Source organism: Triticum dicoccoides, chromosome 4A (genome assembly GCF_002162155.2).
Source record: "Triticum dicoccoides isolate Atlit2015 ecotype Zavitan chromosome 4A, WEW_v2.0, whole genome shotgun sequence".
In the NCBI taxonomy this organism is placed as follows: Eukaryota; Viridiplantae; Streptophyta; class Magnoliopsida; order Poales; family Poaceae; genus Triticum; species Triticum dicoccoides.
This window is the reverse complement of record NC_041386.1, coordinates 475380969-475397195: the sequence shown is the minus strand read 5'-3', so window position 1 is coordinate 475397195 and position 16227 is coordinate 475380969.

The window sequence follows — 16227 nt, the reverse complement described above, 5'->3', positions numbered from 1 at the left end:
GAATAGAAATATAGCTGCAAGTAAAATACCGATGGTCGTTAGAAGACAGAGGGGATGCCACTCGGGCATCCCAAGCTTAGTTGCTTGATTCTCTTTTAGATAATAGCTTGGGATGTCGTGGGGCATCCCCAAGCTTAGGCTCTTCTTACTCCTTATTCCTTCATCCATCGTGATCTCACCTAAAACTTGAAAACTTCAATCACACAAAACTCAACAAAACCTTCATGAGATCCGTTAGTATAACAAAGCAAATCACTACTATAAGTACTATTGCAAACCAATTCATATTTTATTTTTGTATTATATCTACTGTATCCCAACTTTGCTATAGCTTATACCCTCCAATACAAACCATAGATTCATCGAAATGAGCACATAATGCAAAGAAAACAGAATCTGTCAAAAACAGAACAATCTGTAGCAATATGAAAACTCTGAATACTTACGTAACTCCCAAAATTCTGAGCAATTAGGAAAACGTGGGCAATTTGTATATCAATCTTATGTAAACAATTGAAGATTTTATCGCGCTTCTGTAAATGTAAACAATTTTGTGACTGGGCACAAAAGTTTCTATTTTTCAACAAGATCAAATCAACTATCACCCAACATGATGTGAAAGGCTTTGCTTGGCACAAACACTAATTAAAACATTAAAAACACAATCATAACAATATCATAATTGTGCAAACACTCAAGAACAGAAATAAAAGGACAAAAAATAAATTTTATTCATTGGGTTGCCTCCCAACAAGCGCTATCGTTTTATGCCCCTAGCTAGGCATTGAGATTTCTATGATGCTTACATGAAAGATAGCAATTGAAAAATGAAGAGAGCATCATGTAGCATGTGAAAAACAAGTTTAAGTCTAACATACTTCCTATGCATAGGTATTTTATAGGAAAACAATTTATCAAGGCAACCAAAAACTACCATATGCAAGGAAGAAGAAAGAAACAATAGCAATCTCAACATAACAAGAGGTAATTTAGTAACATGAAAATTTATATAACCATATTTTCCTCTCTCATAATAATTACATGTAAGATCATAATCAAATTCAAAAATATAACTATCATATAAAATTTTCTCTTCATGATCCACATGCATGCAAAGTTTACACTCTTCCAAAATAGTGGGATTATCATCAAATAAAGTCATGACCTCTCCAAACCCACTTTCATAAAAAAAATTCATAAGATTGAACACTCTCCAAATATGTGGGATTATTTTTACCTAAATTTAACGCTCTTCCAAACCCACTTTTAATATTATTGCAAATATTATTATCAATAACATATTCATAATGAGGCTTAAATAAATTTTCTAGATCATAAGAAGCATCACCCCAATCATGATCATTACAATGAGTAGTGGACATAACAAGATCAACATCCCCAAGCTTAGGGTTTTGCATATCATTAACACAACTGACATCAATAGAATTTATAGTAAAATCATTGCAATCATGCTTTTCATTCAAGGAGCTATCATGAATTTCTTCATCACAATTTGCAGATTCACGGATCTCAAGCAAAACTTCATAAAGATAATCTAGTGCACCCAACTCACTAGAAATTGGTTCATCATGATTGGATCTTTTAAAAAGATTAGCAAGTGGATGGGTATCCATATCAATAGATTTTTAGCAAGCGACAATGCAAGCATATAGAAGGCACATGGCAACACAAGCAAACAAAAGATCTGACGAGAAAAAGGCGAACGAAAAAGATGGTGAATAAAACGGTAAATTTTTGTGAAGCGGGGGAGATGAAAACGAGAGGCAAATGGCAAATAATGTAAATTGCAAGGAGATGAGATTTGTGATTAGGAACCTGATAGATGTTGATGATGTCTCCCCGGCAACGGCGCCATAAATTCCTTTTAATTGAGGTTTGAACTACGTCAGTATTTCCTCAAAGAGGAAGGGATGATGCAGCACAACGACGGTAGGTATTTTCCTCGGTGATGAGACCAAGGTTATGGAACCAGTAGGAGAATCACGCAACACTACATAAATGGTACCTGCACACAAAGAACAAATACTTGCAACCCGGCGTGTTAAAGGGGTTGTCATTCCCTTTCAGGTAACGGTGCCAGAAATTGTCGAGTTGACGAGATAAAAATATGATAGATTGGATAAATGGATCTCGAATAAACACAAAATAAAATAAAGTTCATCAAGGTATTTTTGGGTTTTTGGAAATATAGATCTGAAAATAAAAGTGAATAAAAATAGATCTCGAAGGCAAATATGATAAAGAAGAGACCCGGGGGCCGTAGATTTCACTAGTGGCTTCTCTCGAGAAAAATAGCATAAGGTGGGTAAACGAATTACTATTGGGCAATTGATAGAACTTCAAATAAGTATGACGATATCCAGGCAATGATCATTATATAGGCATCACGTCCAAGAATAGTAGACCGACTCCTGCCTGCATCTACTACTATTACTCCACACATCGACCGCTATCCAGCATGCATCTAGTGTATTAAGTTCATGGAGAAATGGAGTAATGCAATAAGAACGATGACATGATGTAGACAAGATCTATTTATGTAGAAATAGACCCCATCTTGTTATCCTTAATGGCAACGATACATACATGTCGTTTCCCCTTCTGTCACTGGGATCAAGCACCGTAAGATCGGACCCATCACAAAGCACCTCTTTCCATGGCAAGAAAAATCGATCTAGTCGGCCTAACTAAACCAAAGATTCGAAGAAGAAATACAAGGCTATAAGTAATCATGCATATAAGAGATCAAAAGACTCAAATAACTTTCATGGATAAAAACATAGATTAGATCATAAACTCAAAGTTCATTGGATCCCAACAAACACACCGCAAAAAGAGTTACATCAAATAGATCTTCAAGAGACCATTGTATTGAGAATCAAAAGAGAGAGAGAGGAAGCCATCTAGCTACTAACTACGGACCCATAGGTCTACAATGAACTACTCACGCATCATCGGAGAGGCGCCAATGAGGATGATGAACTCCTCCGTGATCATGTCTAGATTGGAACTTGCGGCAGCTGGAATTGATTTTTGTCGACTCCCCTAGGGTTTTTGGAATATCGGGGTATTTATAGGGAAAAGAGGCGGTGCAGGAGGTCAACGAGGTGGGCACAACCAACCTGGGTGCACCTGGACCCCCAGGCGCGCCCTAGTGGGTTGTGCTCCACTCGAAGCCCCCCTTTGGTACTTCTTTGGCCCAACAGGTGTCTTCTGGTCCAGAAAAAAATCTCCAATAAGTTTTGCTGCGTTTTGGACTCCGTTTGATATTGATTTTCTGCGAAGTAAAAAACAAGCAAAAAACAGCAACTGGCACTGGGCACTATGTCAATAGGTTAGTCCCCAAAAATGATATAAAGTTGCTATAAAGTGATTGTAAAACACCCAAGAATGATAATATAACAACATGGCACAATAAAAAATTATAGATACGTTGGAGACGTATCACAACTCCATCATCTTCTTCGACAAGACCAGTCACTGACGTGAAAGCCAGAGCTATCATTGAATCGAACAGGAAAAGAATGTCATAGATAAAACGAGCGTTTACTGATTTGACATTGGATTCAGAAGAAGCTACTGGAACTAAATCATATGATGAAGAATTCTACAAAAGGATTGGGAGAAGTAATGCTGGGAAGGTTGCGGCTATAAATAGCCACCCCGCTCCAACTATGACCGTTGGCTGCTCCATTTGAGATTTCTGAGAAGATTGATTTGAGGAACCCCTCTCCGAGTGATTTGAGTTTAAGATCCACCGAGAGAAAACCAAGAGCCCAAACTTAGACAGTGGTTTAGCATCATAGTAGTTCCGAGTGAGAGTTCTTGTACCTATTACTCTTGAGAGCTGCGCACTCTCTAGACATATAGGTTTGGCTTTGAGTGTTGAAGAGTTGTTGTCTTCACCAAGCCTGATCTTCAGCAACCAAGAGTGATTGTGGTTTGTGAAGGTCGACCGAAGGTTTGGAGATCGCCGACAAGGATCTACCCCGAGTGAAATCAACCCGAGTCTGATTAGCTCTGTGTTAAAGGAGAATAGGGTGAAGAGAGTTTATCTTCCGTGTTAAGTCACAGCCCCTCCAACAAGACGTAGCCCTTTGGCAGAAGGGTGAACTGGTCTACCAAATCTCTTGTCGCCATCGAGCTCTAATGTATTTCATTAAGTAGTTTTCATTCATGCTATGTGCCAATAGATTACCCAATCGCTTATCTTATTTTTTTTCATCCTGTTTATCTGTGTTTACTCCTATCATTATCCTTGTCTATATTCTTTTGTTGCCAGTCTGTACCTTTGTCTTACCTGTGTAATCTTTCAGTTGCATTTCTCTCTGCTTCAACCATGCTATGTGTCATTCTGTTACATCTGTTTGCTTGCTGCATAACCCTCATTGTAGTTAAACCTATTATCTATCAAGATCGTTCTGTTGTAAATGCTTCCCTCGAAGAATATGCCTCTGACGAAGAAAACTGATTCATTGCATTTCTCTCGATACTCTATTCCGCTGCTGTGTTTGGGTTAAGTTTCAAAGCTTTCGAAAGAAAATTTGAATCTCCCATTCACCCCCCTCTGGTCGATATACTCTTGGCCCTAATAGTCCGAGATGATATTCTTCATGGTGCTTTAGTCAAAGGCCTCGCTGAAGAGTTAGGAAACCAGTTGTTTGGTTCTCCTATTGTGAGGAAGTTGAGAGTTAAATTTTTTGACCATTACCTCGCCGGCAATAGCCAGTTGGCGGGCCCGTCGCGTCCAATGGTCATGTTGGCCCTCGGGTTGTGACTCTGGCTATAAATAGCCACCCCTCTTCACCATTGGTTGGTTGGCTACTCCTTGTGAATTTCAAGCAAATGTCTCTTGAGCAATCAAACCTCTCGAAGAAATTCAGTGTATCCTAAGTGAGGAAAACCTAGTGCCTAATAGACAAAGTGATTAAGCATCATTGAAGAATATGTTCGAGTGAACCATATACTTGTTACTCTTGAAGACTGTGATTTTCTAGATGGTTAGGTGTCAGTTCAGAGCATCCAACAGTCATTGTGGATTGTCGATGAACAAGTATGTGAGGGTTTGGAGATCGACCTTGAAGATCTACCATGAATGATCGGGCAAGCTCTAGGTGATCTTAGCTCAAGGAGAAAAGGGTGAAGACATGCTCTTCTAAGTTAAATATCAACCTCTCCAACCAGATGTAGAGTTGTCACAACAATTTGAACTGGTACAACAAATCAAATGTATTCACTGAACCCTAGTTCCATAGTCTTCACTTTTGTTTTATTTTGAGTAATTTGCAAGTTCTAAAGAATTTGATACTTACCCTTTCTGAAGACTTTAACCGAATACTTATCTATTCCGCTACATTTGCTTACGTTTTGTTTTACATTCGGTGTCCTTGTGATGAAATGTACATGTCTTGTGTTAGGCTAGTTTACCTATTCTATTTCATCACTTACATGCTTTCCTCTGTCCCCAAGACTTTGAAGCCATGCTTTGTTTAGTTTTCTCTAGGCAGTTTATGTTCAGTTTAGCTCGTTGTCCTTTGAAGAAATAGCTTCTTTCAAATAATTTCTTAAAAATATCCAATTCACCCGCTCAGGCCGATCAAACATTCTCACACTCTAGAAATTATGAGAGGCTGCCAAAAGTAAAAAGTTATGCACCCAGACCAGTGCGCCAGTCTTCGTCACTCATTTGTCATCTGCTACAGCTGCACAAGACAAGCTTTATAAAAATCCTACCAGTGAGGTTGTTCCATATGGAACATTTCTAGAAGAAAAGAATAAGTTATCTGATGACACGGAAATCGTCATGACTGACAACTTTGTGGTATCATTGCCACCTACTACCATCCGAGAGGGTCGCGAAGAAGTTGATATAGATGGAGATGTGACGCCACCATACTACGATGACTACTGGGAATCCCAACATCCCCCATCTCCAATTCTTCAAGATGCACCTCCTCTGTTCTACCAAAATCGCCATTTGATCCTCTACAAAGACTTTGCCGTATGCATTGTTGTCCAACTACTTCACTGAAAAGCATTCTTGAAGAATTTGAACCTGCATGTCCCACTCGTGAAGTGCAAGTGGATATAATGCTAGTGCCTGAATTTTCCCACTTCCAAAGTTGTGCTCCTGGCAAGCACCCCAAGTTCGTGAAAGATGACTTTCATGCACATCTATGAGATTCTTCCTTGGCAGAAATTTCATGATTCCATGTGTATGCAAAGTGCTCGCTTCTAGAGACCAACACAAAGGTTGTACTATGATATCATGCTCATCAACCAAAACCAGTTATTTCCTTACTAACATAATCAACATAAGGGCATATCCAATGGCAACCCACAAAAAACCTCCTACATCCGTCCGCGGACAGGGGGGACCAGTCCGCGGAGACGGATGCGGGAGGCAACCATCCAATTCTAGCCGCATACGTTTTAAACCACATTTTAATAAAGCAGACAAAATTCATGCAAACCGGCCGATATTGATCGAAGTTCGGATTGAAAATAATACAAATCATCCACACATAGCATGCAAATTAGGTCTAGTACAACAAGGTCTCAAATTCGACTAGATCCCAGATGTCCAATAAGTTTTTCATGAACGAATCATGCCTTCCCGCACATACTTCCCCTTCAGCTTCATTCAATTGACTGTGCACGTAAATGGCTATCCCTCTGACCTGTGGTACACCACGATGGCGCGTGTGGGCTACATATAATGTGTAGACCAACATTGAGTGAATGAATCAATCAACAAGTTGAGCAAGAGGAAGTAAAACTTACCATCTCCTCCATGTCCGCGTGCAATGGCCACCTTGCCTCGAGCTGGTTAACCAAGTTGCAAAACTTGATGACGATGACCTGGATAGCGTGCCAGCAATACGACAACGAGCTCATGTTGCGTCGTTGAATGATGTACATGTCGTACTCATAGGGGAAATGTGCTTTCCTTCATGAAATTTTTCATGCACTTGCTCCCAGAAGGGCGACCCTCTGCTCCTGCCTATGAAATCTGCGGATACGGCCAGCCATGCATCGCACAACAACTCATCTTCCATGATCGAGTAGCTCACCATCCTATGTACTCTAAAAAACAACATAGCATTTGAAAATAAGCTCAATAACATTTGACCAAACACCTCCCAGGCGTGGTGTCCGCCATGGGGGTCGTCGACAGGAGGCGGAGTGTACCTCGGTACAAACGGCTCCAGGGCTGAAAGCTCCGTCGAAATGGCGAGCCGGTGCGTCGGTGCTGGTTGTGGACGTCCAGCAATGCCTCTGTGACGGCCGGAGATGAACAACATCGGCGGCGGAGGTGGAGGGTGCGGATGCAAAGCAAGGGGGAGAAGGGGCATAGTAGAAGGAAATAGAACCGAGAGGGGGGGGGGGGTTGGTGGGCCGGGGGTGTTGGAGACCTACGTTTCGGGTGTCCATACTCCCGCAAACCTCCCACATATTTGTCTCCAATTTGCGGGAGAAATCGCGTCCGACCGCCCCCACAGACCGATACAGGTCAGCGTTGGATGTGTTTCGTGGTCCGAACAATGCGGTATGAACGGTTGCAGGAGGTTTAACGGTCCGCCTTGGAGATGCCCTAAGGAAATGGAGATATTGCCATGCTTTGAGCCAGTACTTCAATCTCTTCAATTCGTTGGCCTGCTCCAACTTTTCACAGGTGTGTAGGATTGCAATGAAAGAATTAGTTCTATGCCACCCTCCACATATCTGGCAATCATAAAGATACAACCACTTGAGTTCTTGAGTGGATGACTGACAATACTCATTTCCAAGCGCAGCTACTGAATTACTTCGTCACACTAGTTTGCACTATGCAGCTCCTAGTTCCATTAATTTGTACAAGGAGAAAATGTTCGCAGACACTTCTTGATGAAGAATTTGCACTATGCGCCCAAGACCATCAGTCGCATTGTGACGAAGACATTGTGCCCCATCAAAGGATTCAACTCCGGTGATGAAATCATTAGCCCTATGAAGAATGTGCTATACAACTTCACCAATTCCATTCCCTTTAACTTGCATGATTTCTTTGTAAGGACGATGGTCGATATTTGCACCAAGGATTATGCGATTCGTCATGACTTACTCTTCTCCTGCATATCAACATAGCAGGTGCTTGGCCCAAATTATCATGGTTTTCTTCCTCCAGTTATATATTAGGTTGGCCATAGTGATGGTATCTTAGCCGGTATCATGCACTCCAGAATAGCAAACATGCTGATGTGGCAGAGAATTAAAGAAAAGAGAGGGGTTAGAATAACATAGGTAGATACTGTATCATGTTAAATGCTATGCTATTTTGTGTTATACATGACAATAGATATGATCATCTATGATACTATGCAATATGAGACCTCCTCCAATGCACTAGTGCTAAGATGATGTGCTAAACACATTAAGGCCCTGTTTGGTTCCAAATAAGTCACCAACTTATAAGTCGAAAAGTGAAAAAAGTGACTTATTTGCCAAACAGACTCAACTTATAAGTCACCCCAACTTATAAGTCATAAGTTGCTCCACCCCAACTTAAAACTTATAAGTCACCCCTTTTTGCATGGGTCCCACCACCTTTACATAAAAAAACAAGGTGGGAAGGTGTGCTCAAGTGACTTAGAGCATCTCCAGCCGCGCCCCTAGGAAGGCCTCCCCAGGCGATTTTCTCGCGCCGGCGCCGAAAACACGGCCCAGTCACGCCCCCAGGAGCCCTATTTTCGCCCGCCTGGGTTGAAAACAGCGCCAGCGGATCCAGGCCGAACCCGACACGCTGGGGACACCCAGGGGCACCAGGGCGAGCTGTTTTGGCGCGAAAAAGCTGCGGGCCAGCCGCGTCAGCGACATGGCACCTCGTCTTCCCCCAACGGCCTCGGTTCCCGTGGGGAATCAATGGCAACGCTGCCGCCGGTCAGCCTTGCCATTGATTCCTCTCGGGCGGCGCGTCACGGATGGCGCGCCGATGCCTCCCCTCCCTCGCACGCGTTCACACGGGCGCGGCGCGACTATATAGCCGGTGGCCTCACTCGCCTGTGCCCACACCAGCCCCGCCCCTCGCCGCCGCCCAGCCCCTCCCTCTACCTCTCCCGAGCGCCACCGCCCAGCCCCTCCCTCTCCCTCTCTACCTCTCTCGAGTCCATCGCCATGGTAGAGCGTTTCCCCGGAGACGAGGCAGCGGCCAACGGCTTCGGCCGCCGTTCGTTGCGCGAACAGGAGTCCTGGCTCCTGTTCTAGGCGAACATCCCGGCGCCGCCGGACATGCGCGCCGGGCCGACAGGGTGGAGACTCAGCGACGGGGAGTGCCCGTTCCCCCGTTTCCCGACACCGTGGCCAAGCCCAAATACTTCGCCGAGGAGGTCGAGGTCGTCCGCGCCTCCCTCACCGAGGCCCAGCTCTCCCTCACCCAGTACACCACCGACAACCACGTGGCTTGGGCGGTGTAACACCCTCGATGCGGCTATATCTCCCACGCGTCGAAGCACGACTTAGAGGCATAACCGCATTGAAAGCAATGTCGCAAGTGAGGTAATCTTCAAACAACCCATGTAATACATAAGGGAAAAGATACATAGTTGGCTTACAATCGCCACTTCACACAATTACATGAATATAACATTACATCAACCAGATACACACAAGGTCTGACTACGGAACCCAAAATAAAAGAAGACTACCCCAAATGCTACACAGATCCCCGATCGACCCCAACTGGGCTCCACTACTGATCAACTGGAAATGAAACAACATAAAGGACAAGATCTTCATGGAGCTCCTCCTTGAGCTTGGTTGCGTCATCTGCACGGTTCAACGGCACCTGCAAACTAGTTTTGGAAGTATCTGTGAGTCACGAGGACTCGGCAATCTCACACCCTCGCGATCAAGACTATTTAAGCTTATGGGTAAGGTAAAGGTATGAGGTGGAGCTGCAGCAAGCGACTAGCATATATGGTGGCTAACATACGCAAATGAGAGCGAGAAGAGAAGGCAAAAGAAAGGTCGAACATCTATGATCAAGAAGTGATCCTAGAACAACCTACGTCAAGCATAACTCCAACACCGTGTTCACTTCCCGGACTCCGCCGGAAAGAGACCATCACGGTTACACACGCGGTTGATGTATTTTAATTAAGGTCAACTTCAGGTTTTCTACAACCGGACATTAACAAATTCCCATCTACCCATAACCACGGGCACGGCTTTCGAAAGTTCAAATCCTTGCAGGGGTGTCCCAACTTAGCCCATCACAAGCTCTCACGGTTAATGAAGGATATTCCTTCTAGCGGGAAGACCCGATCAGACTCGGAATCCCGGTTACAAGACATCCTCGACAATGGTAAAACAAGTCCAGCAACACCGCCCGAATGTGCCGACAAATCCCGATAGGAGCTGCACATATCTCATTCTCAGGGCACACTCAGATAGGTCAAGCTACGAGTAAAACCAGCCCTCAAGTTTCCCTAGGTGGCCCCGCAGGCTGCCCCGTTCGGACCAACACTTAGAGAAGCACTGGCCCGTGGGGGTTAAAATAATGATGACCCTCAGGAGTGCGACTCCCAAGGGAAAAGAAAAGGCTAGGTGGCGAATGGTAAAACCAATGTTGGGCATTGCTGGAGGAGTTTTATTCAAGGCGAACTGTCAAGGGGTTCCCATTATAACCCAACCGCGTAAGGAACGCAAAATCCGGGAACATAACACCGATATGACGGAAACTAGGGCGGCAAGAGTGAAACAAAACACCAGGCATAAGGCCAAGCCTTCCACCCTTTACCAAGTATTTAGATGCATTAATTAAATAAGAGGTATTGTGATATCCCAACAAGTAAACATGTTCCAACAAGGAACAACATCTCCATGTTCCAACAAGGAACAAACTTCAATCTTCACCTGCAACTAACAACGCTATAAGAGGGGCTGAGCAAAGCGGTAACATAGCCAAACAACGGTTTGCTAGGACAAGGTGGGTTAGAGGCTTGGTTCAACAATATGGGAGGCATGATAAGCAAGTGGTAGGTATCACAACATAGGCATAGCAAAAGAGCGAGTAACTAGCAAGCAAAGATAGAAGTGATTTTGAGGTATGGTCATCTTGCCTGAAATCCCTCAAGGAAGAAGAACGAGTCCATGAAGAAGATAAACGGACGTAGTCGAATGGATCCTCACACACACGACGTTACCGGAAGCAAACACCGGAAAGAAGCACACAACATAGTAAACAACCAACACATGAACACGGTATGATATGCGGGATGCGGTATGCGATGTATATGCATGATTTACAAGGGAATGGATGAACCTGGCCTCAACTTGGGAATCCAAGAGTGCCACTAGAAAGGTGAGATGATTTCGGTTGAAATCGATATAAAGATAAATATGCTACAGCACTCAAACATGACAACAAAATACATGGCAGGGAACCACTCATGATGCTTGACAAAAGATGAACACTGAGCTACGGCCAATTCATCCATTAACAGATTCAAACAAGCATGGCAAAAGTGCAAATGATAACAGGTTTCAGACTTAGTGAAATTAACACAAGTCTAGAATTTAACATCAGGTAGCACACTTTAGAGCATAAAAACTACATGCTACAGGAACTTAACATGGCAAAGCAAGGCATGGCATGAAGCTACTCAAAGCACATAACAAAAGTCCCTTAGTGACCTTGAGCCAAAAGGGATCAGAAAATACAATTGCAAGCATGTGACCATGGCAAAAACATGATCAGATTACAGACTTAGTGAAAAACTGGAGCATGCAAACCAGTTAACGAGTAGGCATGTTCACGAGCTCGATGCACTCACTGCAGAGCATGGCATGACAAACTAAGCATACACCCATTAATAATACATGCCCTAGAAGCTAGACATGGCAATAACAACAACATAGCATGCACGGATCAATAGCAACAGCCTCGGCAAAATCGCTAGCAAGTCAACAATCTGCCAGGATTCACGAAATAGCAAAAGTAGAGCTCGATTGACTCAAGCTAGGGTGCTCTATAAATGCAAACAAAGACATGGATGGATAGAGCACCATAATGTTAACAAATCATCCTTACTGATCATCCTCAAAAGAGGCATGGATCACTAGGAAACAACATGAACATATGGCATAATGACAAAATCAGGACAAGGACTTAGAGAAATTCTAAGTCCCTGAAATCAGCATTACCGAGTACGCTACTTTGCAAGCTTGTGCTAGTCACCAAACATATCACAAAAATACATGGTAAGCACCTCTATAAAGATGGCATGGCATATAACAAAACACATGTAGAGCTCAGGATCATAGCATGCACACATTAATCATGGCAAAAATGACAAATATCTATTTGATGAAACAGATCTGGCAAATATATCACATAGCCCTCTTCCAACAGCATTTTGGGCATCAAGATGAGCTCAAATGAAAATGATGCAATGAGATGAAATTATGTACTCCTTGAGACGAACATTTTGATATGCTACACGCTCAAAATGAAGCCACGGATGATGAGTTATGATGCGATGAAAATGCCCAAAAATACTGGAATCTAGGGGACTTAGTGGAATTTCAACCTCTCCGAGAAAGTCAACGAGACGAAGCGGTGCAGGATGAAGAGATCCGGGACGGAGGGTGCTGTTTGGTTGGAGGAGGTGGTGGATCTGATCCCGGCGAACGAATCCGGGACGGAGTGGAGCTCCGGCGAGCTTCGCGAGCTCAGGCGACGATGGGGAGGCGGCGTGGAAGGACGGAGGTGGCCGGGAGATGGCAGGTGAGGGCGGCCGGCGAGCCCTGTGGCCGCAGTGAGGCCGGCCGGCGAGGTCATGAGGCGGCGGCGGCATGAGCTCCAGCAGCGGCGGCGGAGCTCGAAGGAGCAGCGGTCGGCGGCAACGATAGGTCCCGGGCGGCGGCGCAAGAGGCATGGCGGCGTGCACGCTTGGTCAGGGGCGATCGGTGGCGAGCAACGGAGCAGGCGGCGGCGGCGCTAGGACGGCGGCGGCCGGCGATGAACAGCGAGGCGGCAGAGGCGCTAGGGCAGAGTGGCGGCGGCGAGCGGGCCCGACGAGGCCCGGTTCGGCCCCGGGGCGGGCCGGATCTGGGCTCCGGGCGGCGGCGGCAATGTGGGGCGCTGGCGGCGGTGACGTGGCGCCCTGCGGTTGGGCGCGGGAGGCGGAGAGGATGACGTGTCGCGCTCCCATTGGATGGAGCGACGTGGCGGCTAGACATGTCCGTCAGCGGGGAAATTGTCCGGCGGCGCGAGGTGGACGAAGGTTAGGGTTTATCTGCGCGAGAATTTCAAAGGGAGACACATATTTATAGATAGAGGGAGCTAGGAGAGTCCAAATGAGGTGCGGTTTGCGGCCACGCGATCGTGATCGAACGCTCTAGATGATGGAGAGGGTTTAGGTGGGATTTTGGGCTAAAATTGGAAGGGTGTTGGGCTGCAACACTCACGAGGCCTTTTTGGTCCCTAGGTTAACCGTTGGAGTATCAAACGAAGTCCAAATGACACAAAACTTGACAGGCGGTCTACCGGTAGTAAACCAAGGCCGCATGACAAGTCTCGGTCCAATCCGAAAACGATTAACACCCGCACACAAGAAAGAGGTAGAACGGGACACCGGGTGACATAGGAGCGCCGGATGCAAAACGGACAACGGGGAAAATGCTCGGATGCATGAGACGAACATGTATGCAAATGAAACGCACATGATGACATGATATGCAATGCATGACACGCAAGCAATGACAACGCAACAACAGCAAATAACTGGAAGACACCCGGCACATTGGTCTCGGGGCGCTACAACACTCCACCACTATGAGAGGATCTCGTCCCGAGATCTAGAATGGCACCGGAGGGACAACAGAAGAGAAAGAGGAGAGGTAAAGCTAAGTTGCTTCTTTGAAAAATGAGTGAAACCACGAACCTTGCAAAGATTAAACCATATAAAGAAAGAATGCAACAAAGAAGAACAAAGTTGAAAGCACTCCGGTAGGGAAGAGGAACAAGGAATTACAAATTCGGACATCACTTCGGTTGAAAAGAGATGAAAGACTTGATAAAATGAAAGAGCTTGAGCAAAAGGGCACAACACTCTGATTAAATGGATAGGAATGAAAATAACATGATCTTTGACAAAAAACGAGATGACGAGTGAAAAGAACAACATCGCAATGCCTCCAGAACGAAAGAATAGAAGATAGATAGTTGAGCTAGGAAAATGGAGAAGAAAATGCCAACTTCTGCCACAAAAGAGCTTGAAAGGCATCTTTAGGAGAAGGATCGAACGGAGTTGTCGGAAAACCAACAACGAAAAGAGTAAGCTTGTTCTGGGCTTATGGGCAACATCTCAAAACTGAGTTGAAATACTGCCACTGACGGAAATGATAGATTGGATTGATATCCACAAGGAGACGAGAAACTATTTCACCGGGAGGATAAATGAAGAACTTGGTTCATTTATGAGCACCATAGATAGATAGCAACATTCCTTAGGGAAGACTTTAGGTGAACTATAACCCAAGATAACTCCAATGACGAGATTGATGGGTTGAAAATATCTCATTCTTAACCACATGTGAATCATGGAACATGAACTCAAATTATAAAGAATGACATAATACCACCTCCAATGATACGGAAGAAAGAATTACACTCCGGATAGCAACATGAAGAATACTTGAGCTCCCTAGAAAAGAATCTCGATGAAAACTTCGAGAAGGAATTAAATCCTTTAAGAACCATCATGTAGAGTCTCCATGAAGAATTCCGGTAACAAAAGGATGATCAAAGGAAATGAAGGATGAAAAGAATAAGATTGAAACCTTTCAATGATTAGATGGAGCTTTGAAAAGATATAATTGAAATAACTTGGAGCTCCGTAAAAGGAAGATTAACCAAAGAGATCAAGAATTTATTCGTCATGAGCAAACTCCAAAGGAAGGAATTGATCACTTGGATGAAACAAGAATAATAATTACATTATGCGTATCCTTCACCAATTAAATTGATGATGAGCAAATGGATTGCATACAACTTATTCCCGTAGAAAGGATTAAGAGAGATATAGCTCAAACTTGAGAAGGTCTTCGACGAATCCACCGGTAGGATTGAAAACAGCAAATGAGTTGATATGTTAACAAGGTAAGAAGAATCTTGAACGAACCACCGTAAGAATTGAAAATGAACGAAGAGAAGATAAAGAAACACCAGGAAGAATTAGCAAATGAACGAAGGTACTTGAGAGAATTTAGATACAAGAGGACGAATAGTTCACGAACTGATTAGAGAATACTTGACTGATGCACCAGTAAGATTTGGAGAACAATAGCTGAAAGCTGAGAATGAATAAGTCTTTTGAAATGATGGGCTCCGGAGGAAGGAAAAGAATTTTCGCGATCAAAACAATTATGAGAGGATGGCCTTGAACTAGAACCACGAATCTCTGAGGTAACGGATAAGATATGGAGGTAAAACTCTTCTTCGGTCTTCAAAATCTGAGAATGACGATGAGAAACACCACCAAATTGTTGAGATATTCCGGAATAAAGTAGAATGGAAAAGTTGAAGCAACGATGAAAATAGTGTGAAAGATCTTGGAGAAGGCATTTGACTGATGAAGAATCATTCTTACGTCAAACTTTGAAAGAATTTGAGAATAACTCCAGGAAGATTAGAAGAGTCAGGTAAGATCCTGGGAAAAGACCTATGGGTTAGGGCCCACTGAAAAGATACACCGTAGAACGATTTCAAAGAGAGATTGCACCGGTTGAATTCAAATGGCTTGAATGAGATAACATCCTCGAAAGAGCTTGAACGAAAGCAGAGTGTAAGCACGAATCTTCGGGATATCTTGAGCACTCCGGAACAATTGAATAGCGAGAAATGACTGAATATGAGGTGCACCGGCAAGAGAAGGTATTTGAAACGAGGAAATGATATGATCAACAAGGCTTTAATTGGTTCCACCGAAGAAGAAAAAGAATGAATAATGATAACTTGAAGCTCCGTTAGTATCTTCTTGAGAATCACCGGATAAGAACATTGACGGAAAAGGAATGGAGAGACTTCACAAGAATAAAAGGATACTTGATTAAGACATCAGATTCCTTGAAGAAAAAGGGTGGGTGGGCGGGAAAACAAAGGCAACTTGGGGACGGATGAAACAAACACCGTTGAGAAGAACTGATACTTGATCTTGCGGATGT